The following is a 26548-nucleotide window of genomic DNA, read 5'->3' as shown; positions in this document are numbered from 1 at the left end:
GGGGTCCTTTAGGTGGCTCGGTTTCTTGTCCAGTGAAACTTACCGGGTGGAGGGGGCGTGGGAGGGGGGGAGGTGGCAGAAGGGGGGGAGAGGGGTGGGTGGATCCTGAATGGTACTGGATGCTACAATGCTTGAATTAGGTTTGTGTAAGGTTCAGGGCTATGCAATGAAGCCTAAGAGGGGATGGGTAGATCACCCCGGACAGGGATAACATGAGCAAACAGGGGAGTAATAGATGGGGGGATAGTCTTCAATGTGTTGGCACTCTGAATGTGAAGGGTTTAAACTCACCCACCAAAAGATCACTGTTGCCAATGGAATTCCTAAGGTCTGTTCTGGACGTGTTGTTTATCCCAGAAACCAAGTATGTTAAGGGGGAGGAACGTAGGATCCCATGTCGGCATGTAGGTGGAGAATTCTGGGGGTGGGGCCCTCTCCGGAAGGCGGGGGTGGGCATCCTGGTGCAAAAGGGCCTGAGGATGGAGGTCACCAGGGTCTGGTCTGATGTGAATGGGAGGGCCTTATTGGTTTCGGGGGAGATTAGGAGAACGAAGTTCACGTTTGCCTCTGAGTATGCACCTAACCAGGGACACTTACGATTCCTTAGGGGGACGATGGCTAAAATGTCGAAAGTTCAGGGCACCTAATCATAGGGGGGGATTTCAATATATGGGAAGACCCTGAAAGAACAAGGAAATATCGAGGCTGAGTACCACAAAGGAAATACACCAATCACGGGCTAAAAAGATTCACAGATCTTTTATTACTGTACAGTTTACAAAGCAACACAGATAGCGATCTGGCTCCCAACACCCCGCAATGTGTACCAGTCCGACAGAGAGAGGTGAGCGAGTGCTGGACGTCTAAACGTTCGTGCTTTTATACAATTTTGAATAATATTGTCCGGCCTCTCTTCACGTTAATAATTTGTGGTCTAGAGTTCGTGCCTAGTTCACATACGGATCATACAATGTTATACAAAGGATTACATAGGTTTGAATTTCCATGGAGGCACAATGGTAATGTATGTTCTCAAATCCTGCAGTAAGCATCATTTACTATCCCTTTACAATTGCGTTCGGCCTGTGTCCATGCTCGAGGTTTGTTCTACATTGTCCTCAATGTGTATTGAAGGATGAATCTTGTGAGCGCAGACAACACTTAAACAACAGTTCATATGTGGTACAAGGCCTTATTGTCTAGTCTAAACAGTCGGCTCTTGCACAGTCTAAACATTGACAGAACTCAAAGGTCGGGAAGACTGGTTGCAAGTTGAAAACATAGTCCACCATTTTAGAACGAAGAACATACGAGTTGGAAATCAAAATGGCGGATGAGTCTTAAAATGGCGGCAAAGTCAACCCAAAATCGGAACTTTGCAACACGGTTTTCCATGTAGAGCGACTAGGCTTAGGCCAATATAAATATAAAGGAGGCACTATACAATTACCGTTTAACAAACCCTCCTTTTCGCCTAAGCCAAGAGCTTTACTACAAATAGTCGATTTACTCGTAACTCCATGTTTCAATGTCCGTACATCCTGAATCACATCCATCAGATATATCAATCGCCTTCAGATCTTTGACAGTAATATCCTTCATCACGAATACGTTAGTCATCTTCTCAGGTGTGTGCATTTTCGGGCATAATGTTTCTGCAATTTGAGCACAACATCCCCCTAACATCGAACATATGGCAGGAAGACATTGTATGCAGCAACAACAGAACAACAGAATGCCAAGGATTACCATTAAGACTGAGAGAAGCTTCCATCCCCAAGACCGTAAGAAGTCCCAAAACCAAGTACTAAGATCCCAGTTTCCCTCGGGAACATGCACTTCTGTACTTAGGATGTGCAGATTTTGTATTGCCTTCCCCACTTCCCTCTCCCTCCCTCCTGCCGCCTCCCAACCCGCCCCGTGAACCTGATTGGTGGATTGAGATGCACGTTGCTCGGTGTAGACACCGTAGCTCCACCTGGGTGCTCTTTGCCATCCTGCGCCCCAGGTGAGTGAGGCTGCTTGTGTCGACCCTCCTGGGCCTACCTTTTGCATCTGGGTGCCCCTTTGTGCCTGTGCTGCGGCCTTGCCCAGCGTAGCTTCCCCGGCTCCCCACTTCCCTCTCCCTACCTCCTCCCACTCCCAACCCGCCCCGTGAACCTGATTGGTGGATTGGGATGCACGTTGCTCGGTGTAGACACCGTAGCTCCACCGGGTTGCTCTTTGCCAGCCTGAGCCCCAGGTGAGTGAGGCTGCTCTTGGTGACCCTCCTGGGCCTACCTTCCTTTGCCATCTGGGTGCCCCTTTGTGCCTGTGCTGCGGCCTTGCCCAGAATAGCTTCCCTGGCTCCCCACTTCCCTCTCCCTCCCTCCTGCCACCTCCCAACCCGCCCCATGAACCTGATTGGTGGACTGAGATGCACGTTGCTCGGTGTAGACACTGAAGCTCCACCGGGTTGCTCTTTGCCATCCTGAGCCCCAGGTGAGTGAGGCTGCCCTTGGCGACCCTCCTGGGCCTACCTTTGCCATCTGGGTGCCCCTGTGTGCCTGTGCTGCGGCCTTGCCCAGCGTAGCTGCCCCGACTCCCCACTTCCCTCTCCCTCCCCTCCTCCCGCCTCCCAACCCGCCCCGTGAACCTGATTGGTGGATTGAGATGCACGTTGCTCGGTGTAGACACCGTAGCTCCACCTGGGTGCTCTTTGCCATCCTGAGCCCCAGGTAAGTGAGGCTGCTTGTGGCGACCCTCCTGGGCCTACATTTGCCATCTGGGTGCCCCTTAGTGCCTGTGCTGCGGCCTTGCCCAGTGTAGCTTCCCCGGCTCCCCACTTCCCTCTCCCTCCCTCCTCCTGCCTCCCAACCCGCCCCGTGAACCTGATTGGTGGATTGAGATGCATTTTGCTCGATGTATACACCGTAGCTCCACCTGGGTGATTTGCTGAGCCACCCTGGCCGAGGTAAGAGTCTCCAGACCCTCACCTGCATACTTTCCCAAACATTTCCTAAATTGTGCTTAATAGCACCTAGAGCGCACTCGGCGCGCGGTTCCCCTGCCCATGCCCGACCGCTTCCTGCTTCGCTTCGAGCCCGCCTCGCAGCCCTGATTGGTCTGCCTCCAGCACATCAAGGACACTTCAGGGCAGCCCTCTGCCCGGCAGCCCCTGCGGCTAAGGGCCCCAAGGCCAAGGGCAGCTCCTTCATTGGCGGCTCCAAGATGTGTCTGCCGGTGTTCGCCATTGAAGCCAGCAGTAAACAGACACCAACAAAAACTGTGAGTGTGGCATGGGTGGGGAGTAGAGCAATTACTCTACTCCAGAAAACCCCTGCCACTCTATCTTACCTTCCAATAACAGACTGCAATAGACTCACACCAGTCATACTTAGAAAGATTTGTGCCCGCCAGACTGAACCTATTCATGATAGGATTGTAGAAGTTGCCTTGCATTACATACTAACATACTTGAGAAGGACAACAAGCGCCTCACTTAGGTGACACTTGAATGTTAGCATGCCAACACTTAGATGAACCTTGAATGTTAGCATGTGCCACACTTAGAATTATAAACATTAGCCTGCGTAGGAATTAGATAAGATTGTGAATGTTAGCATGCCCACACCTAGATAGAATTGTGAACATTAACCTGCGTAGCATCTAGATAAGATTGAGAATGTTAGCATGCTCACACCTAGATAGAATTGTGAACATTAGCCTGCGTCACATCTAGATAGGATTTTGATTGAATGATAGCATGCCCGCACTTAGATGAACCTTGAATGTTAGCATGTGCCACACTTAGAATTGTAAACATTAGCCTGCGTAGCAACTAGATGGGATTTCAAATATTAGCATGCCCACACTTAGGTGAAACTTGAATGTTAGCATGCCCACACTTAGAATTGTGAACATTAGCCTGCGTAGCATCTAGATGGGATTTCAAATATTAGCATGCCCGCACTTAGGTGACTCTTGAATGTTAGCATGTGCCACACTTAGAATTGTGAACATTGGCCTGCGTGGCATCTGGATAGGATTGTGAAGGTTGGCATGCCCGCACTCAGATAGAATTCTAAACATTAGTCTGCATTGCATCTAGATAGGATTTTGATTGAATGATAGCATGCCCACACTTAGATGAACCTTGAATGTTAGCATGTGCCACGCTTAGATAGAATTCTGAACATTAGCCTGCGTAGCATCTAGATAAGATTGTGAAGTGCTACACATAGACAAAACTGTGAGTGTTAGCATGCTAAATGTCAGGTAACCCACAAACCAATAAAAGCTCAAACTCTCTGCATACTTATCTCACTAAACAAACTCACACAACAAGCCGCACGCACTTCACAACACTGCAACAACACATAAGCTGCACCAACAGCACATGCGGACTGACACCGATCCAATACCTGCACCAAAGTTCAGCACCCGGTGTATACCGAGTTGAAGCTGCCAACATAACACCACTTCGGTGGGGGCCTCCCTCTGGAACAGCCTCCCGGCCACTCTAAAACTTGAGGAGAACCATCTCCGGTTCCGGAAGCACCTCAAGACTTTCCTCTTTGCATCTGCCTTTGCTCCCCCTCTCCCTTGCTGATCTGCTCAATCCTGGCACTGTGCACCTGGCCACCCTCTGTCCCCTGGGCCCAGGTACCTTCTCACCTTGCCACCCTTTCTGCACTGCCTCCTGGCCACCCCTTGCACTGGGGACTATATCTATACCCATTACAGTCCCCAAATCCTCCCTTTTTCTTCTTTCATGCACTCATCAGACTTACCCATTTCTGCTGGCGTAAGCACAGCACTTGCCACGTGTTGGCTGCACTACCCCTATTTATTTCTCCATTATCTATTTTATTTGTTTTTATTATTTATCTGTCTCCCCTCTGCTCCGCACTTTCCACTCTCCCCCTTCCACGCACTTTTCCCCTTTCCCTTTTCCATGCACTTGCACATTCTCAATGTCACTGGGCCTAGTAAGATCGTTGTTTTGTTTTCTCCCCTGTTTCCCCTCGGTTGCCTTTTCGCGCTCTGAAACACTTGTGTACGAGCGCGTTACAAATACAATATCATTTCATATCATATCACTCCATTCACTATCCGACTCCCTCTTCACCTTACTAACCCATTCCACCTTATTGTTTACAGATCCGCCAGAGCGCCTGGGGACCAACTCCATTGGTGAAGGTGCGCGGTACAAATACCTTTAACATTTAACTTAAATATGGCCAGGGAGGAATCAGGTACGAAAATGCAGCAAGCAGACCCCACCAATTTTCATACTCCACCAGGCTCAGCCAGGATGACGTCTAACACCAGTCAGTGGTCCGGTTGATGGTTCTCTCCAGTACTCTTGCCAGTCTCCTAATATCCTCGGAATTCATGATCCATCCCCAAAATGGTACAAAGGATTTTGCTACATCACCCAAGACTTTTGAAGGAGTATCTCCGTTCTCATCCCACCTTGGACGAGCCCTAGAGATCTCAGTGGTACTAGCTACATATACCCCTGGTAGCAGGATACCCAAATAAGTTCCCTGACAATCCCTAGGTAGCCACGGATAAGCTTCATTACCGCTAACGAAATAAACAGGCTCGCCTACATACAAAGGTCTGTCCTCACTGGTCAAGTTTGCAATATTGGTACAACCCTCGAAATTACCCATTGACTAAGAATCATTCCTTTGTATGCAGAAAGAGACAGAGTTGGGGCTATGATTGATAGTGTAGGAAGGTGGCGTGGCATCCCGGTTTCCTACAGGAGCCATCTTGAAAGAGATCAGTGATTGGAAAGGTCGAGATAGTCTATCAGAAGGCCTAATAGAAGCGACAATAAGCTTACTCCTATTTGCAAAAAGTGAGCATCCCAGAGGCATCAGGACCCGTCTTTCAAACTCATTCAAATTAGTCCTGTCAAAGTTCCCTGAGATGCTGTCATTCCAACAAACAAAGAATAGTGCCCTCAGAGAGGCATAACATGCAGTAGTTAAAGCCAAAGGATGAATATACCAGCCCAACCCTTTATCCCCATGCTGTGGCAAATGCAAACAGATCCAACAATTTGTTCTATTCAGAATCGCATGAGTTGCATTCATTATTAACAGAAGTGTGTTGTTGTGATAGCTCTGTTTGTGTTGGGAGTCCCTAGGAGATAGAGTGTGCAGGTGAACGAAAGGTGTAGACATAGTGGGAACATTCTCAGTAGGCAAAAATGTTTCAAGTGGACGCACTCCCTCTATATACCAAAACCCAAAAGCAATCAATACTGTAACACTGGTTAACACAATTACGAGAAAACAATACGTCCTCAAGGACCATGTATTTGATAGTCCAATGTTTTTGTTGGCCACACAATCGATCGGTTGCTCCACACGAGTAGTGATAACGACAGGCATTGTTCCTCAAAGCTCTTTCCCGAAAAGTTCCTGTGAAAACTCCGTAGTCCGTTTGCCTGTGATCTCCTGATAACATGGTTTCTTGATTGAAGATAGTTTTTCCCAGTCCCCAGCCACTTGCTTGTACTTCAGCGCAAAAGTGGCAAAGGACAAGCTCAACAATCGTTTCCTGTGGGCACAGCCGTGCTTGTGCAGTAAGTCTAGTGCCGTGGACGCAGATTGTACCTTGAGACTCCTGGTACTGTGTGATCTGTGAACAGTGTGTCGTTGCTTCCTGATGGAAGTGGTGAAATAACAACAGAATCGTGCAAGGGTGCAGAAGGATCCGAAGAAGAGTTCAGAGACAAAGCAGCAGTCTCCCCAGGCCCCGCGGGCTCAGGAAGTGTCTCTGAAACACCCTTGATGCTGTTCAAGACTGATTGATCATTGGGAACAGAACAAGTAGGTTTTTTCTTGTCTTCTCCGTCGTGTGGCAAAGGGAAAGGTATCCTCTTGACATGCGTAGCGTGGATCCAATGTAATTTCCCAGCTACTCGTAGGCAGTCTGTGTGGCCAATAGGACCTGTTAAGGCCCTCCACAGCGCAGTGCGAGACTGGATGCTCTCTCAAATGACTTTGTGAGCACTCAGTCGCTGGGTTAAATTCTGTGACCTGGCCCCTCGTATTTAATTGGGAGGGCTTCTCGCAACTGTTGATAAATCAAGTACAGATTTTGAGTTAACCGATCACAATATTCAGAGAGAAGTAAATGCTCTACATCTTTTAGATACCTAGGCTTGGGGAGGTTCCAGATGCTAGCTGGCCTCCCCATAATTATATCATAGGGGGAGAACCTAGTCCTAGTCTGTGGGGTCGTTCGCATCGAGAGGAGCACTATCGGTAAGGCATCTGGCCACTTCAAATTGCTGCCGCCGCAAACCTTAGCAGGCTTGTTTTTTAAAATACCATTGTGAAGTTCTACAAGTCCAGCACTTTGAGCATGTCTAGCCGAATGGAACCATTTATTGATCTGTAATCCCGCGCATACTTGCAGAATAACAGCAGCGATCAAATGTGGACCATTATCCGACCAGATGACCCTCGGCAAACCAAACCGAGGAAAATATTCCTTGAGCATGGTTTTCGCCGTTGTCATTGCTGTGGCATCTTTCACAGGGAAGGCTTCAACCCATTTACTAAGAGCACAAATGACTACCAGGACATACTTGCATTATTACAGTGCTCCATTTCAATTAAGTCAAAGTGAATTACTTCAAAAGGCACAGAGGGTGGACCAAAACTGCCCCTCGGTGTCGACGTACCCTTCCCCACATTATGCTGTAGACAGACCATACAACTCTGGACAAAACGCTCTGCAGTTTTCGGGATGTTAACATTTACCCAGACAGATTCTAACATTTTGCAGATCTTCCTAGCACATATATGAGTGGGACCATGGGACATTGAAATCATCATAGTGACATACGCATCGGGTAACATCAATTTTCCCTTTGAATTTTCTACCCAACACCCTTCGTCATCCAACCTCGCCAAGCCCTCAGCCCATTGTTTGGTTTCTTCTAGAGTGGCATCTGCTTGAATATTTCTTCTGGAGTCAATCCCTTCATCTACAGTACAAGTGTTTGTAGCTTCCCTTGTAGTATACATATCTGAGTAGAGGTCAGCAGCAGTCTGTTTAGCTATCTGGTCAGCAAAAGCGTTCCCTTTTCCTACATCATCTACTATTTTCTGATGTGCCGCGCACTTCATAATTGCTAGTTGAGTGGGAAGCGCAAGCGCTGAGAGTAGCTGAACTATCAAGGTGCCATATTGGATTTTCGTTCCATGTGAGGTCAAGAAACCTCGTTCTGCCCATAGTCTACCGAAGTTGTGAACCACCCCAAAGGCATACTGGCTGTCAGTAAATATATTCAATCTAAGCCCTTCGGAAAGTTCACAAGCTCTAATCAGTGCAATAATCTCTGCATCCGGCGCGGAGTTATGCGAAATTCTCTTGGTCTCCACAATCGTGCTTAATGTAGTGATGGCATAAGCAGCAGTGGATGTACCATCCGGAAGTTTGAAGCAGGAGCCATCGCAAAACAGCTCCCCTTGAGGATCATTCAGAGGTGTATCTTTCAAATCAATCCTGCTTTTAGTTTCTTGTTCTGTGGTATAAAGGCAGTCATGTGACATTTCGTCGCTGCAAGCAATATCTTGCGGAAGAGGTAACAATTCAGCCGGATTCAATACACAACATCTTTTAATTTGGATATGCGGTGCAGACAAGATCAATTCATATCTTGTTAATCGTGCGGAAGTAAGGTGTTGTGCTTGCGTTCTATTTTATAGAACGTCTACAGAGTAACCAACAAGGTTAAAGCATGGCCTAGGACCATACCCTCGCTCTGTTTTACAGACGCAGCAGCAGCGACAGCTCTCAGACATCTCGCCAAAGCGCATGCAACAGAATCAAGGGTGGAGGAAAAGTATCTGCACAGTCTATTCTTCCCTCCCTGTTCCTGTGTTAACACAGCGAAAGCACATCCATCACGTTCATGCACATACAACTCGAAGGCCTTTTCATAATTTGGTGTGCCCAAAACTGGTGCTGAACACAGTGCAATCTTGAGCAGATCAAAAGCTTTCTGGTGTTCCAAGTTCCATGGTAGTGGCAAAGAAATGCCCTTCTTTGTCAATGCCAACACTGGTTTGATCACTAACGAAAAGTTCGGGATCCACTGTCTACAGTAAGAAGTCATTCCTATCAAGGCTCTGACTTCCTTCTGTGTATTTGGGACAGACATGCTAGAAATGATTTTAATTCGTTCAGGTGTCAATCTTCTTCCCTCCTTTGACAGGAGATGGCCTAAATTGGCGACCTCCTGTCGACAATACTGAAACTTATTCAGTGAAGCTTTATGTCCATATTTTGCTAGATGAATAAGCAACAACACAGGGCCTTCCTTGCAAGCACTTTCTGAGTCTGCAGCTAAGAGATGGCCGTCGACATACTGTAGCAATGTACAAGTAGTAGGCAACTCAAGTGTATCGAGCTGCTCTTTCAAAACCGTACTGTAAATGCTTGGACTCTCCGTGTACCCTTGTGGCGCACGGGTGAATATAAACGAGCGTCCACCTAGGGTGAACGCGAACAAATATCTAGCATTCCTATACACGAGGATAGTAGAGAAGGCATTCTTAAGATCCACAACACTGAAATGAGTAGCAGAAGCTGGAATCATCGTTAATATCGTTGTTACATCAGGCACAATTGGAAATTGTGGAGCAACAATCTTATTGATAGCGCGTAAATCGATAATGAAACGGAAAGGAATTGCATTATCCCCTTTCTTATACACAAGTAAAATCTGACTATTGCACAAACTTCCTGCAATTGCTTCAAAGGATTGATGTACACGATGTACAAAATCAGAAACTATACACTTCAAAGCTTTCTCACCATCAACTGAAATCTTATGCTGTGGAATTCATGGCCACTTTACTCCTGATTTCAAAACGATTTTAACAGGCTTAATTTGTAAAACACCAACATCATTGTCATCAATCGCCCATAAACACTCTGGAACTTCACTAAATTCTGGCCGCAAAGGTCTAGTCAGAAACTGTGAGGCAGAAAATTGCTGTGGTGAAATCGTCAAACGCACTCCATCCGTAGAACAATGAATTAACACATTTAATCCTTCAACAGATTCAACCCCAACAAATTCTATCCACAGTTCGTTGTCAAAAGAAACAGACAGTGATCTGTAAATGGACCCAGTGAAATCGGTACCGGTAAAGAAACCGGACTAACCACTGGCGTACCAGAGAACCCTACAGAAACCTTAGTCTGCCCTGACAGTGGAATGTTTGGAACCCGTGAATGGTCAATAGAACACTTCTGTGGTCCTGTGTCTATCAAAAATAGATGCTTCCTATTCCCCACCATCATCTCGACGTAGGGACCTTTCTGATTAATGGGAATAGACATTGGTTCCAAACCCTGCTTCGGGCTGTCCTAACGAAACAATATATCGTCAAAGGCAAGATCTTCAGAAAGATAGGCAGTAGAAGGATTAACGAGATGGCATCAATCATGAGGGTCCCTATTCGGGCGCCATCTGAAAGAACAAGGAAATATCGAGGCTGTGTACCACAAAGGAAATACACCAATCACGGGATAAAAAGAGTCACAGATCTTTTATTACTGTACAGTTTACAAAGCAACACAGATAGCTATCTGGCTCCCAACACCCCGCAATGTGTACCAGCCCGACAGAGAGAGGTGAGAGAGTGCTGGACATATAAACGTGCATACTTTTATACAATTTTGAGTAATATTGTCCAGCCTCTCTTCACGTTAATAATTCGTGGTCTAGAGTTCGTGCCTAGTTCACATACGGATCATACAATATTATACAAAGGATAACATAGGTTTGCATTTCCATGGAGGCACAATGGCGATGTATGTTCTCAAATCCTGCAGTAGCATAATTTACTGCTCCTTTACAATTGCGTTCGGCCTGGGTCTATGCTCGAGGTTTGTTCTTCATTGTCCTCAATGTGTATTCAAGGATGAGTCTTGTGAGCGCAGACAACACTTAAACAACAGTTCATGTGTAGTACAAGGACTTATTGCCTAGTCTAAACAGTCGGCTCTTGGACAGTCTAAACATTAACAGAACTCAAAGGTCGGGAAGCCTGGTTGCAAGTTGAAAACATAGTCCACCATTTTAGAATGAAGAACACACGAGTGGAAATCAAAATGGCGGATGAATCTTAAAATGGCGGCGAATTCAACCCAAAATCGGAACTTTGCAACACGGTTTTCCATGTAGAGCGACTAGGTTTAGGCCAATATAAATATAAAGGAGGCACTATACAATTACCATTTAACAACCCGGTCATGGATAGGGAAGCCCCCGGGGAGAGGTCGCAGGAGACATTGGGTCCCGGCCATCAGGAGTTCCATGATTCATGTTCCATGATTCAGGAGTTCCATGATTCTGCCCCAAATGTCTGCATGAAGGCGGACATTGGGGGCAGAGTAGATAAGATAACCAACAGAATAGACAAAATGGAAGAGAGGTTGGTGAAGGTGGAGAACAGGCAGTCCTCCCTAGATACATTGGAGACCCAGATTGACGTCTGCCTCGTGGAAGTTGAAAGAAGGGAGGAGGAAATCATCTTGAAGGTGGATGACTTGGAGAATCGTGAGAGGCGCAATAACCTCAGTTTTTTCGGTATCCCAGAGAAAGAGGGGGAGACAGAGAAAGATCTACGTGGTGCCCTCTTCACCATCACCAAACTTATCTTTGAAAATAATGCCATTGACGAAGTTTAGATTGAGAGGATACAGAGGGTAGGGGGGGTCGGCTAACGGCCCCAGATCGGTGCTGGTTCGCTTTCATAACTACAGTGATAGGCGATAGGCTCCAGATTCTGGAAGGAACCAGAAGAAAGGGCCCCGTGATGTATGGTGCGGCGAAGGTGTCAGTGTTCCAGGACCTGTCGTCACTTACCCTCTCTAGGAGATGGCTCTGTGCCCCCCTCACTAAGTGGCTGAGTGAGAAGGGACTCGGATACAGGTGGGGGTTCCCATTTTACATATCGTTTGAAGTGGACGGATGTAAACATAAACTCACATCAGACTTAGATATAAAGAGAGCGATGTGTGATCTGATGGGAGAAGGAGAGGCCCCCCCATACATCATCAAGAGGGGAATCCAGACGAGGAGATGAATCAAGGGCTCGCGGAACTTGAGGAAACTGAACACTCCTCCGGGGAAAGGGATCGAGTGCAACCGATGATCTTGTACTGTTGAGGGTCGAGGATCCCCTCAAAGAGGAATACCCCTCCGGGCCTGATCCTGGTGGCCCGGGGGACTTTTTGCCTTGCGCTTGCCTGTGGGTGGGGGTGACGTGTGCTGAGGGGTTCTGAGACGTCATTATGTGGAGGGTTTTGGAGTGGGGGTGAAGGATGTGGAGAGTATGGAGGAGAGTTAAAGGGGGAAATGGGTGTGAAATGGGTGACAATAAGGGGGCTCAAGACTAAGTGCTTTGGTAAGCAGGGGCCCTCCGTTAGATGGGGCTCCTTTAGGTGGCTCGGTTTCTTGTCCACTGAAACTAACCGGGCGGAGCTGAGCGCTGGAGGGGGGCGTGGGAGGGGGGAGGTTGCAGAAGGTGGGGGAAGAGGGGAGGGCAGATTCCAAATAGTACTGGATGCTACAATGCTTGAATTAGGTTTGTGTAAGGTTCAGGGATATGCAATGAAGCCTAAGAGCAGACGACTAGATCACCCCCGGACAGGGATAACATGAGCAAGCAGGGGAGTAATAGGTTGGGGGGTGGTCATCAATGTGTAGGCACTCTGAATGTGAAGGGTTTAAACTCATCCACCAAAAGATCACTGTTGCCAAGGGAATTCCGGATGTCTGTTCTGGACGTGTTGTTTATCTAGGAAACCAAGTACGTTAAGGGGGAGGAACATAGGATCCCAAGTGGACGTGTAGGTCGAGAATTCTGGAGGTCAGGCCCTCTCCGGAAGGTGGGGGTGGGCATCCTGGTGCAAAAGGGCCTGAGGATGGAGGTCACCAGTGTCTGGTCTTATGTGAACGGGAGGGCCTTATTGGTTTCGGGGGAAGATTACGAGAACGAAGTTCACGTTTGCCACCGTGTACGCACCTAACCAGGGACAGTTATGGTTTCCTAGGGGGACGATGGCTAAAATCCTGGTTGAAAGTTCAGGGCACCTAATCACAGGGTGGGATTTCAATATATGGGCAGACCCGGTCATGGATAGGGAAGCCCCGGGGGAGAGGTCGCGGGAGACATTGGGTCCCAGCCATCATGAGTTCCATGATTCAATGGGAGAGTGGGGTTTGAGGGACATATGATATGATATGATAAGGTATTTATAATGCACCTATACACAAGTGTTTCAAGGCGCAACGAGGCAAGGGAGCGGAAACAGAGGGAAGACAGACAACGATCCTACTAGGCCAGGTGACATTGAGATTGCGCAAGTGCAGGGGAGGGGGAAGAGGAAGAAGTGCAGGAAAGCAGGGGGTAAGGGGGCAGTGCAATACATAAAGTAACAGAAAAATAAATAGAGACAATAATAAAAGTGCAGCCAACTGGTGGCAAGTGCAAGGGTAAGTGCAGACATCAGGCATCAAGTGCTAGTAGGGGCTGTACATTGCAAATATTTTGGTGTCTGCTTCTTCACCTATTTGTGTTTCTACAAATAACGAACGCTGGAAATAGGTTTTTTATGTTGTTTTACCATGTTGTTTGATATAATAATTAAAATATGCTAAACACATTTCTTTGTCTATGGTGGGAGATATAATCTTATGAAATTCCTACTGTGAGGTAATTTTCTGACAAGTAGCCACCTTTCGGTGTGTTAGAGGTGGGTAGCTAGTGGTATATGTACGTTTTTTTTTGGGGCTGTAGAGATACAGAAACAGTCCCTGAGTGCAAGGGTTGCCAGGGGGGCAGTGCAGGTGTGCAACTGGCGGGGGGAGGGGGGCAACCTGGGCCCGAGATCAGAGGGTAGCCAGGTAACCAGAGCAGTTTCAGATTCAGGCCAGGTGATCAGCAGGGGGGAGGGGGAGAGAACGCAGAAGCAAAGAGGAAGGTTTTGAGGTGCTTCCAGAACCGGAGATGGTTCTCCTCAAGTTTCAGAGAGGCAGGGAGGCTGTTCCAGAGGGAGGACCCAGCAGAAGAAAGAGATCTGCCATCAACTCGCTGCTTGGAGAAGCGAACAACCCTGAGGGAGTTGGAGACGGATAAGCGAAGAGCTCGGGAAGGAAGATATTTCGGAAGAGAGAGTTGAAGGTATTGAGGTCCCAGGCCCCAGAAGGCCTTGTTGACTGTGCAGAGGGTTTTGAACATAATCTTCGCCTCCACTGGGAGCCAGTGCAGAGATTTCAGTCCTGGAGTGATATGATCCCTGGGCTTGAGGCCTAGGACAAGTCTTGCAGTCCTGTTTTGGATGAGTTGCAAAGGGCAGAGAGTAGAGGTAGGCAGATTTAGATATGGCGCAACTTCCACCCGGGGATAAAGGAGTACATATATTACTCCCGTCACATGGTAGGTATATGCTGATTGATTGACTATTTGTATATTTCAAGACACTTGTGGGAGGAGGACCAGGGGTCAGAGATAGTTCCAATCTCATGGTCTGACCATGACATGGCGTCGGTGGATATACAGTGGGCGGGTATCTCTCCCAAAGGATTGAAATGGAGATGCAATGAATCACTTTGGAAGGACCCAGTCTTCCACATGGAGATGCAGAAGGAGGTAGAGGATATTTTAAGACCAATGACGACAGGGAGGTAGACATGAGGATTGTTTGGGAGGCGGGGAAAGCAATGTGGAGGGGGATTCTAATTTGGGAAGGGGCCAATAAAAAGCAGGAGAGGGCGATAATTGAGAGGAGGCTGAGGGAGGAGATTAGACATTTGGATGCACGTGCCCATGAACCCTCGGTGAATCGGGCGGTGTGTATAAAGGAGGCAAGGGGTAAGAGGGAGGAACTGAGACTCTTGGAAGAGGGTAAAGTTATCTGAAGCCTACTTTTCCTGAAACAGATATTCTATGAGAAAGGGGATAAAGCAGACTCTTTACTGGCAGCGCGACTGAGGGGTAATTGAGTGGAACGATGGGTTGTGGAAATGGGGGGGTGGGCAGGGGAGGCGTGTTCAATGGGGGAGGGTGTCCAGGAGGCATTTGCAGCCTTCTACGAGAAGTTATATGCATCGGAAGTTTCCCCTGAGATACAGGAGGTGGGTACATACCTGGACGCTATTTACCTGCCCTCACTTTCTGAGACCGCCTCCTCTGCGTTAGATGCCCCATAACAGAAGAGGAGGTTAAAAAGGCAGTGCCGCGGTTACCGATGGGGAAAGCACTGGGGGAGGGGATGATGGCTTCACTTCTGGGTTGTATAACTTGTGTCTCCCTGCCCTGCCCTTCTCCCTTTCCTGACGAAGTTGTTTAATCATATTCTAAACTCGGGCAGAGCGTCGGAATCCTTCTCAAGAGCCCGGATTACAGTGATTCCCAAAGAAGGCAAAGATCCACGGAACTGGGGGGCATATAGGCCAATCTCTCTCCTCAACACGGATGCCAAGTTGTATATTAAAGTTATCGCCACGAGACTTGAAGGATATATGCCGAACCTGATTAATTTGGATCAGGTGGGGTTCATTATGGGGCATCAGGGAGCAGATACGATGAGGAAGACACTTCATCTTGTGCGTGCATCACGGGACATGGGAGGGGACCCGTCACTTCTCTCAATAGACGCGGAAAAGGCCTATCACCAGGTAGAATGGGGTTTTCTTAGGGCTGTCTTGGTTAAATTCGGGGTAGTGGAAAGGTTACTGACATGTATTCTAGAGGTGTATGCGTCCCCTTTGGCATCAGTGATTGTGAGGGTTCTTGAGGTTGTTCTCCCTCGGAAGGGGGCCCAGACAGTGGTGCCCCCTTTCTCCGACACTGTACGCTTTGTCGATCGAACCCCTCGCCCAACAGATTTGGGATGACCCAGGGGTGCGGGGCATCAGCATGGGTGGAGTGGAATACAAGGTTTCCTTCTACGCTGATGACATGATCTTACACCTGACTGAACCCCTGCTTTCCGTCCCAGCGGTCCTCCGGCTGATCAAGCAATATGGTGTTTTGGCCGGGCTGAAGATTAATAGGGAAAAGTCAATGCTATTCCCCCTTGATAGGGGCAGGGACGGGGATTCTGAAAGGTTCACCCCACTTGGGTTGGAGGTCAATGTGACAGTGATGCAATATTTTGGTACAAATCTCACGAGAGATTTGGATAGACTATACAAAGCTAACTGCCACCGCCCCCCCCCCTTCTACAGAAAATACATGTGGACATAACGAAATGGCAAAAGTTAACGGTATCGTGGTTGGGTCGCCTGAACGCTATGAAAATCGTAGTCCTCCTGAGGGTGCTGTACCTCTTTCAGATGTTACCAGTACGCATGCCAGAAGGGTTCTTCAGGGAGGTAACACAGGGCACTACACAGGTTCCTATGGCAGGGGAAGAAGGCTAGGATCCACAGGTCTACTCTGGTACTACGAACGGAGAGGGGATGGGTCGGCCTTCCAGATATGAGGCTTTATTAGAAGGCAACTCAGCTTAGGGTCCTAATTACCCACTTATGCTGTCAGACAGACCACCAATGGTGGCGATGGATAATTCCCTTCTGAGCCCGGCCACGGTTGGAGAATGGTTGTGGGTATCCAGGAACAAGCTCCCGCAGAGAATATGTGATCACCCCATCCTCGGAACTATATGGTAAATTTGGAGACAGGTGGCGGATATGAAGGGGATCACCACATGGCCTTCGCATTTGGGTCACCTGTGGGTACCCGGTATTAGGGACAACATACCCAACCCGGAAAGGTTTCAGGAGTGGTTTGAAACAGGCTGGGAGAGGATAGGGCAGCTTTTCCAGGGGGATACATTTATATCAATAACAAACTGAGAAAAAGCCCTAGATATAGGCCGACTCACTGTGTTTCAGTTCCTGCAACTAAAGGGGGTGCTCACAGACGCAAGAATACAGGACAAGACTGGCAGAGACCTTACCCCCTTTGAGAGGATATTGGACAGCAGCACTGGGATGCGAAGGTTAATTTCCGCCATGTATAGGGCCCTAGTGCAGGGGGGTGGGGAGAATACGGAGACCCTGAGAGAGCGGTGGGAAAGGACTTGGGGTGGAAATTACTGGCACATGTGGTGGGCTTGCCCTATGAAACAGGTCTTTTGGGATGAAGTCCTCAGCTGGGTTATTGACTTGGAAGGGATGCTTAGGGACAAAACCCCCATCTTGGCGCTGTTTGGAATGGAGGAGGTGGAGGTGGAATACATTACGCTCCCTAAAATGGCAGCAACCCTATTCCTTGCCACCAGGGCAAGCATTGCTACCAAGTGGAAAAATGAACATACGCCTAGTAAGGGAAAGTGGGTCAATGTCGCTAAGAGCATTTATTTTATGGAGAAAACACTGCTGGGCTCCACTGGAGGCCGGGCCCACGGAAATGGAGTAGTACCCATTTGTTACCAAATATTTGATACCAGATGTGCAGATGGGGAGATAAGAGTGATCACAGGGGAGGGGGGAACAACTTGGGGGGGAACTACACGGCAGGAGCACATGACTGAAAAGGCTCTGGCACCTCTTAGTGGGGAATGCAGGGGTCGATCATTGAAACGGCCCAAGGGTGCCATGCAGTAAACTGTGCAAATACTGTGGACCTGCAAACAGAGGAAACAGGCATACAGTACCAGGAGAGAGGAGTGTCCGGGGAGGAGGATGTGGGGATGCAAGCAGGAGTAGTTGTTGGAATGTTCTTTTTTAGTGGTTATGGTTACTTGTTCATTGTCTTTTTGAAGCAGCACGTGATCAATGTTGTAATGTTATATTCTCCTGCAACACAAAATAAAAATGTAATGTGGAAAAGAAAACTGTTTACCTGACATGTCCCGACACAAGGGTCAGGCAAAGTCAGGCAATTGACCTAACAACACACCCGACAGCCCTTTCTCCTCCCCACAGGGATAAAAGGTGGAACACAAGAGCACACAAGGAGGAATGCAGACCGCACGTCATGAGAGCTAAGTCAGCACGGCAGTTCAAGAAGAGGATAAAGACGGCGCATACTGAGGGGGTGACAAGGAGAGAAGCGACCTTGCCCTTTCCAACCAAGGCCTGTGAATCCTCCACAAAAGGAATCATAAGACTGCAAACAATAGCCAGTGTGTGTTGCAGCAGATGTCTACGGCACATGAGACACTCCTCTGCTGATAACCAAGCCGGGGAGAGACACTGGTCTCCGTGGTACCAACCTTGACTCGAAGGAGAAGAGAGCCAAGTGATTCATCACAGCCAGTGAGTCGGGGGGAGAGTCGATAAGAAATCAAACTTCTATGAACAAAAAGTAGCAAGCGGCTGAATTGAACTTTAAAAGGTTCAAAGGAACTATTGAGAAAAGAGGGGGAAAACCAGCAACAGAGGAGGCCAGCGCCACCTGGGTGGTCATGCTGGAAACTCTGGGCGATTACCCGATGGAAGAGACTACCATTACCAGAAGGCCTTGGGAAAAGGTGAGAAGAGGTCAAAGTGGTCATGCAGGGGTCTTGTAAAATCATCTATACCGTCGAAAGTCTTTGACCGACAGGCGATGAAGAAGGAAAGGGACATAATCCGGCTTGGTGTAACTAGCGTATGAACTTTGTTTCGTAAAGGTTGGCAAGAGTGAACCCGGCGGAAGGATGCTAACAAAAAGAGATGAAATCTAAAGTCCCGAAATACAGTTAACTGTCTGTAGAAATTTGCAAGAGTGTACCCGACAAAGGGAAGCCGACAACCAGAATAGCGTGTTGAACAAAGTGAACCCGCCCCAGGGGTGTCCACAGTCAACTGTCTGTAAAAGTTGTTGAGAGTGAATCTGGCAGAGGGAAGCCAGCAATAAGGGCAAAGCCCGAAGAACTATTTAAAAAGACATTAAGATGTATGCATGCAAAAAGTTTTGGAAGACCAGGGGAAGTGAATTGTCCCCCTTGTCAGCTGGGTCCGAGCCCGGCCAAGGGAGATCCAGGCATGAAAAATCAACACCCAAAATCCAATGAGAAAATAACAATGTTTTTGTTTTGGGGAATACGATTTGTAAGGGGTCTGCATCTGGAAGACAGGGACCCAGGGGTGAAGCCATCACCCATCGTATATGTAGAAAGGAACTTTTTGTCTGTTTGTGGAGTACATCAGGCCCTTGAAGACAAGAGACTTTTATTGAAAAGCAACATAACCATTGAAGAACCTGATTGTTGGAACAGACCTGCCGGCTCGTGCTGGGAAAGCTCGAGTGTGTGCTGTGCTCAGGAGATCCGCCTTGTCCTGTGCTCAAAACGTGGGGAAGGGAGACCCCTGGCAATCGCATCCTGACTTATTATTTGTGAACACTTCTTTCTTTATTGAGAACATTATCCCACATTTCTTTTCGTATTTAGAGTAAGGATTGGCAATATGTTTTGCTTAGTATCGGCCCTTTTATTTTGACAAATCGCCACAAGGACTGTCTTATTTTCATTCGATGCTCGAAGCTTGCTCCCATCTTAGATTTAGGTTTAGATTAGGCATTTTACCACCCTAAATTTACAGTTTAATAAACACCCTTGAACTGTGATCACTTGTGTCTGTCTTTACTGTTGCCACCATGAGGTCCTTACATATGGTGTCAGAGTGGGATCTGATTCAATTGATGATAGTTGGAGGACTCAATCACATGGAGAAAGACTGAGTATTAATTCCCATGCTCTACCTACAACATTACAGAGAGACAAACCCTGTCAAACTCCTTTTTCCCTCAATGTTGAGAAATCGATGGAGAGTAGGATACATCCCTTCCAGCTCTTAGGACATAAAATGGGAGTCAAATTCTTCCCTTGACCGCTCAAACTTTTTAAATGCTAATGGAATACCTCTTCTCAACAGAATGGCCACTCTCTTTCTTTTAACACCCGCACTACTGAAATACCCTCATGGCAAGCAGTTGGATTTAAGTCTCTTTCTCGTTTTAGGGAAGCAAGTGGGTCTCTTGTAAAATTGCCATATCCCACCCCAGATTTCCTAGGCGTCCCAAGATGGTTTTGCATTTCATGGGGGAATTAATGCCCTGCACATTCCATGTACCCACCTCCAGTGTCGGTGTTACCTTATCGAGTTGGCCCAAATTAACTATGCTACTGAGATCTCTGGGACTGGCGACGAGCCGAACCAGTCAACCCGCTGCTCCCCTCCCATTCTGTTTCTACTTCAGCACAGGTGTGTATCAAAGGACCAGGTTATATGATGGGCCCACATGGAGGCATTTCCCGCTCTTCCAGGGAACTCCCACCCTTCCCACCCCACGCCAGAACCTCCCTCCCCACTTCCATACAACACCCCCACCCAGCTACATCAATAGCTTTTTTTTCACAGCATACATACATCGTTTAACAAGAGATCCTAACTCATAACACTTAACTTTACATCTTCCCTCCAAGTTGCACAGAATTCATTTTCATCCTGCACCCACACCTCTCTCCCCCCATAAGGGCAGTCTGAAACAAAACCTTAAACCAGTGGGACAGACACCCATGTCAGGGCTCACTGTCCGGGTGCTCTTCCTGTCTGTTCGGTCTATTTTTGCCTTTGCCAAGGGGACCATGAAGCTGGGGTCTCTTACGCCCCTGAGTCTGAGATAGGTCTATGAGATCTTCATGACTCTCTCCCTTCTTGCCGTCATCCTCCTACATCAGGGCTGCCGTATTTCGCTCCCTTTATCTCGAAGAGTAGTTTTAAAGGGAACCCCCATCTATATGGGATGCTCCTCTCCTGCAACCAGGCGGTCACCATATTTGGTTTTTTGCGTCTAAACAATGTGGCTTGTGAAAAGTCCTGGAACAGCTTCATATTCGAGCCTCTAAATTGGATCGACTCTTGCTTCTGGGTTTCTCTCATCACCCGCTCCCTTTGACCAAAGAAGTGAACTCTTGTGAGGACGTCTGGGCACAAGGCATTTGTGATCTGAAATGCAGTGTACACCATGTGTGTCGGGTCCAGGACCAACTCCTCGCCCTCTGGGAGATTTATTACGGTGGGGAGCAGGGCTTCAACATAGCCAGTCAGCTCTGGATCTTGCACCTGTTTAGGGATGCCTCGTATCCTAATATTATTTAGTCTTTAGGTCTTCTCTGCATCTTCTTGTCCGACTTCCACCGCCTCGAGTCGCTGTTCTAGGGTTTCCATCTGCTCCGACATCACTGCCTGCTCATGGGCCTGTTCCGCTGCCAAATCTTGCAGCTCCACCAGCCAGGATTCAGCCCCAGAGGTACATGCTCGTAGATCCTCGACCGTTCCTGCGAACTTGTAAATTCGCTCTGGATTCTTGTGTGAGGTCATGTTCCAGCTCCACCAACATTGCTTTAATATCTTCCATCGTGGCCGGTGTAACAAGGGGTTCACCTCCCAATGCCGACGGCGAGGCCGCTGCGTAAATCCGAGTACTGACCTGTTGAGGTTTCTTGACGGCCCCTCCTGAGCTGACAGCTGTTGCTTAATGTTTCCTGATGTTGGTGCTCTTGATTTGCCTCCACCAGAAGCCATCACTTCCTGGGTAATGTGACAGGTCATCACTGCACTGGTGTCCCGCTAGCACCCTCAGTATGTCAAGCTTCTCACCAGCTAACACCCCCTCCAGGGACTTTCTATGTGACTGACACTGAGGGCCAGAGAGGGATTCTTCCGGACCCCGTCTCCACCTGGGCTCTCTCTGACGATGCAGCTGAACTCCTCTCCAGCCTCTCAGAGGGCGGTGCTACACCTCATGCGATATTTAGGTGAGTTCAGTCGAGGTGGCACAATGTCTCTGCCTCTCAGAACCTTTTAAGGGGTTATGCTGATCACAGCCTGCCAGTCAGTACTTAGACCCCTCTGCAAGGTGCCAGAGAGGCCAATTTAAGGGTGGTGCTGCTTTCGCATGTTACCACCTCGTGGGGAAAACACAAAGCCCAAAAAAGTGGAGTATGGGGCCCATTCAAGTTTCACCACCTGGAGGTTCATATCAACAAATGTAATCACATGTCTGGCCCACTTCAGGACTTAGGACATGGCATTTCCTCGCAGCAGTTCAATTCTCTCCCCCTCTTCGAGGCCTCTGCCGAGCGCTCAGGGCAAACAGCTCTCTGAGCGGAAGGAGCCAGGGGAGGAGCTAGGAAATCAATCGTATACCCTTCCGGGCTGCTCTATGGTCCGCTTAGTGATGGGGGGCCTGGGCAAGCCCCGGAACCCACAAACCCACCATAGCCTCTGTAGTGGATGGGGGTGCGCCGCTTCTCTCTTCACGACTTGCGCGCCCGCTCCCTCTCAGCCAGTGATCGCCTCCCAGGTGTGCTGCGCAGCACGAACCCACTGCCGGAGAGCAGCCGCTTGCCTTCCGGGATCATCAGTCCCCACGGGGGTCCTCGCATATCCTGCCCTAGTGTGGGCACTTGGCTTGTCCCCTCAGGTGGTTCCAGGGGAGGCACTTCGTTTACAGAGTCCCCGCTCCGGAACAGTCACGACACCCATGGCAGAGCGGCATCTTGGCCATGCTGGCCGCGGCAGTGAGCGTGGGTGCAAATTTGGGGTCTTGATGCTGGATGCCGCACAAGAAATTGGGTCCTGGGGGTCAGGGACCACTCGTCTACTCTTCCCCTCCATTGTGGCACTGAGGGGGGTGTCTTACAACAGGACAAAGGTTTTTTTTGGCCTGGGCATCAGCAGCTCACGGCAGACACATCTGCTCCATCTGCCCCTTGGGCACACACCCGTGTCGTTATTTCTTTTGATAGTTACCATTTCATCTCTCTGCTATCCTTTTATTTCTCTGTATTTTACTTTATCACTTTACATGTATTCTTCTTATTGTTTGGGGTATGGGGAAGATATGTTGTGTTCTTGGTTCTGTATTGTAGGCTTGTTTTCTTTCGGGCTCAACGTTCGTTTAGAGCCAGTTGGAGTTTGTTACTGGCAGCGCTCTGCTGCACTCCACTGCAGTCCGCAGGTTCTCACAATACACCTCTTACCTGGACTGTTGTCTTCAATCCTTTCACCCTGCTCCAGATATCTACAAGATTTCAATGTTCTAACTATTGCATTAATACCTGTAAGTATTTACTTTATTCTGTGACAGAGTTTCCAATTCATCAGTGACAAAACACCGTATTTGTATAATTTCCCTGTCACTGAATTCCACAGTCGTTGAAAAGAGCTTCTTATTGAGGAATGCTCCCAGTTTTTTTATTGGCCCCAGATCGATGCAATAGTGACTTTATGGTTTCCAGTGAATCTCTTTTTCATAATATAATGCCCCACTCTTTTCAATAGCCTAACCTTGAAGATGTTATGTTATGTTATAACATTTCTATAGCGCTAAAAGCCCTAAGGCATCCAAGCGCTCCATCACAAGCAGGAAAGGTCAGTGAGGATAACCGATGATTGAGTTAGATGAACAGTTCTGTCTTTAGGAGCTTCCGAAACGCCAGATGATTGCTTTCTGCTCGGAGCCCCAGTGGTCGGTTGTTCCAGGCCTTAGCCACGAGCACTGGGAAGGAAGGAAGATGATGATCACTCTTTGGTAATAAGAATGCCGACTCACCCCACTTCTCTTCCCTCTCTTCACTACAATTGAGGAGAAATACTGCCTCTGAAATATTATTTTTAGAGATAAAAAATGTTCATTAACCCATGATAAATGCTCTGCTGAAATGTCATTCACGCAAGGGAACCACAAAAATATTTGTTGCCCTTTTCTGGGTCATGTGGGAGGAACCGAGGCACTGTGATTGCTTGAAAAGTATTCTCCCCGGTAAGAGACGTTGGGGGGTCATTTTAAATAAAATGATAGTGGCATGTAGAGGACTGGCAACGTTTTCACTTAGGTGTTTTTGCTTCCTCTGCATGAAATGTAATCTCTCAAAAATGAATGTAAATGTGAAGAGTAAAGCAAGGAGAAACTGACGTTACTGTTCACATTTTACTCTCCTTGTTCTGAGCCTGCACATTTTTTTACAATGGATTCCAAAAGAGTACAGCTGCAATTATTTTTTTACAATCCTTTGGTTTTAAGCCTGCATGCAGGCTAAAACCGGGTGCTCTTCGAACACAGAAGAGAAAAGCAAAGCAGAAATGAAAATCTGCTTTGCTGCCCTTTTACACTTTGGACGATCTGAAAATGGGGTAGAACAAAAATGAAACTCATTGAGTCGAAGTTCCCAGAGTGAACAGAATTGCATATTGAAAAATGTCACAAAGCCTTCTCAAACACTCAGGTGATTCCCGAAGCTAGGTCTGCACACAATAAATACCCTAATAATAATAATAATAATAATAATAATAATAATAATAATAATAATAATAATAATTTAAAAAAGCATAGTGGGATCAACATTACTCAGACACAGGCTGAAAACTTACATGCACTTTTAATCAGGATAGCGTATAAAAAAGGGGTCAGCAAAATAGCATAACAATTACAACAACCCTTTCCCTGCTCCCAAGAGCATTCCTTATGGAATTAACAGGAATCCTCAATGGAATGGGGATGCCTTGGGCCTCAGCCAGTTGTCAGATTCTCCAGTTCAGAATGGCTTCATAACTAAGTCCCTGTATGTCCTGTCTTTTGTTCCAGGAAACCTTTTTGTGAGGTGTTGTTGCTTCCACTAGTGCAACAATATTCCAATAAGCAAGTGACTTCCACCTTCTTGTGCAGTAAGGGATTGTCCGAATACTAAGCCTATTATGACGCCAATTCTGAAGTAGTGTGGTCACTTCTATATTGTTATCAAATGAACTAAGACTTCAGATATATGTAAAATATAATTATTCTTGCAACACAGAAATGAGCATCTTGCAAAACGCTTAAAGCAGAACATGTAATGGATTGGCCTCGAATGTTCACAGATTCACACATGAAGCGTCTCAACAAATTGAGTCATTAAAAGTTTGTTAGTATACTGAATAATCTGACTGGCACTGACTTGATACTTGGTGAACAACCAAATAGAATTACTGTAATGAACTATTGATCACAAAAAGACAATAAGGTGGTCTAATAGCAATAGCAACGCGTAAGTATCAAGTATCATTGCATGTTTTTGTAAGATAAACACAGCTAAAGAAAATGAGGGTGAGACAGACAGGCATATGAGAATAACGTTTTCAACACCTATGTAGCGGCCCCAAAGCAACAGCAAACAATTTGTTGTTGCCAGTTTTCCTTGGTCATCAATGTAACAAGTATCTTATGTTTTAATTATGAGTTTTAATGATTATTTAGTTGCCAACTAAATATATCCAGTTCTGTATCAAAATTGAAAACGACTTCAGTTGTCCTTAATTGATATATACAAGATTCCTCTGGTTGTCTTAGTTTGAGCGCACAATTACCCACTCTCAGATGTACAGTCACATGTTCGATACCCACAAGTCTTACAGTCTCTGGGTTACAGTCTCCCTCCTCCTAGCCCTCACCTGTCCCCACCCCACCTAGTCCTACTCCACTATTCTCCCTATCTCCCTTCAGTTAATTGCTCTTGTTGCTGTTTTATTGACTGATTCATATTGTAACTTCGCTTCTACTGTTATATTGTTTACGTTTATGTTTAATGTATTAAGTTGTTCACTTGTACAGCGCTTTGGTGTAAAGCGCTTTATAAATCAATAAATACAAATACAAAAAATACAAAAATACAGCACAGATGTTGTTGGTTCCAGTGTAATGCAAATGGATATCTTTGTGTCTTGATAATGTATGACTTGAATGCATTTCTGAATTGTGGTTTCTATTTGGAAAATTGTGCTTCCAATAAAGAATAGTCAACACATAAAATGAACACAGTAGCATATAAATGCATTTTGGCAGATGATGAATTGCTTGATGCCAAATGTGCTAGATGATCCATGTGGGAACGTTGTAGTCATGTGTTTAGCTAATTCACACATTTTACAGGAGCTACCCTTTAGGTTTGGTGGTATCCAAGAGGATAAGTAGTTTCAGAGCACCTGGGTTTGCCTGAGAGTTGGGGTATTGTGCTCCCCCACCCTCTGCTAGGGGTATCCAGATGTTAGTCTGTTGAAGAAAAGGGAACATATAAGTGACTACTAGAAATGCATTACAAGGCTGATTTGCAGAATAGGAACATTAATACACCACGTGTTGATCCCTGGTAATTTGTTTCATGGTGTCATCTGGACTCTGTTCATAGCGGTTATTCTAGACTTGTTGAAAAACCAATTGCTTTTAATCTTTGAGTGATGTTTGGGTTTTTCCCCACTTTGGAGTCTCTATGGGACTTCAGGGGTATTTTTAATTGTGGCATGCAGTTGTTACCACATGTAGCAATCCTTTTGTATGTGATAATTACACCAGCACAAAAGCAGGCATAAAAAAATGATTTTCATGTTTCAAATTCATACTTTGCTGGAGAGGGAAAACATCTGATATTCAAAAATAGCACATGTTTTACCAGTACCACCAAACCTGTAATGGGACCCATGTTCAAATTACTAAGCCATTTGAAAGCTTCAATCACATAGCCTGCATTTTTCATGAGTACTGTA

The 26548-nt window shown here is 47.0% G+C and overlaps 1 protein-coding gene across 1 annotated transcript in view; it reads right to left on the bottom strand.

Annotated features, from left to right (window-relative positions):
* Positions 1–26548, bottom strand: part of LOC138526814 (neuroglobin-1-like) — a 255568-nt gene that overhangs the window by 86819 nt on the left and 142201 nt on the right. The window lies entirely within an intron of this gene.

The sequence above is a fragment of the Ambystoma mexicanum genome, chromosome 14, assembly GCF_040938575.1.
Source record: "Ambystoma mexicanum isolate Mex_15411 chromosome 14, UKY_AmexF1_1, whole genome shotgun sequence".
NCBI lineage: Eukaryota > Metazoa > Chordata > Amphibia > Caudata > Ambystomatidae > Ambystoma > Ambystoma mexicanum.
This window is presented reverse-complemented; position numbering and strand designations above follow the sequence as displayed.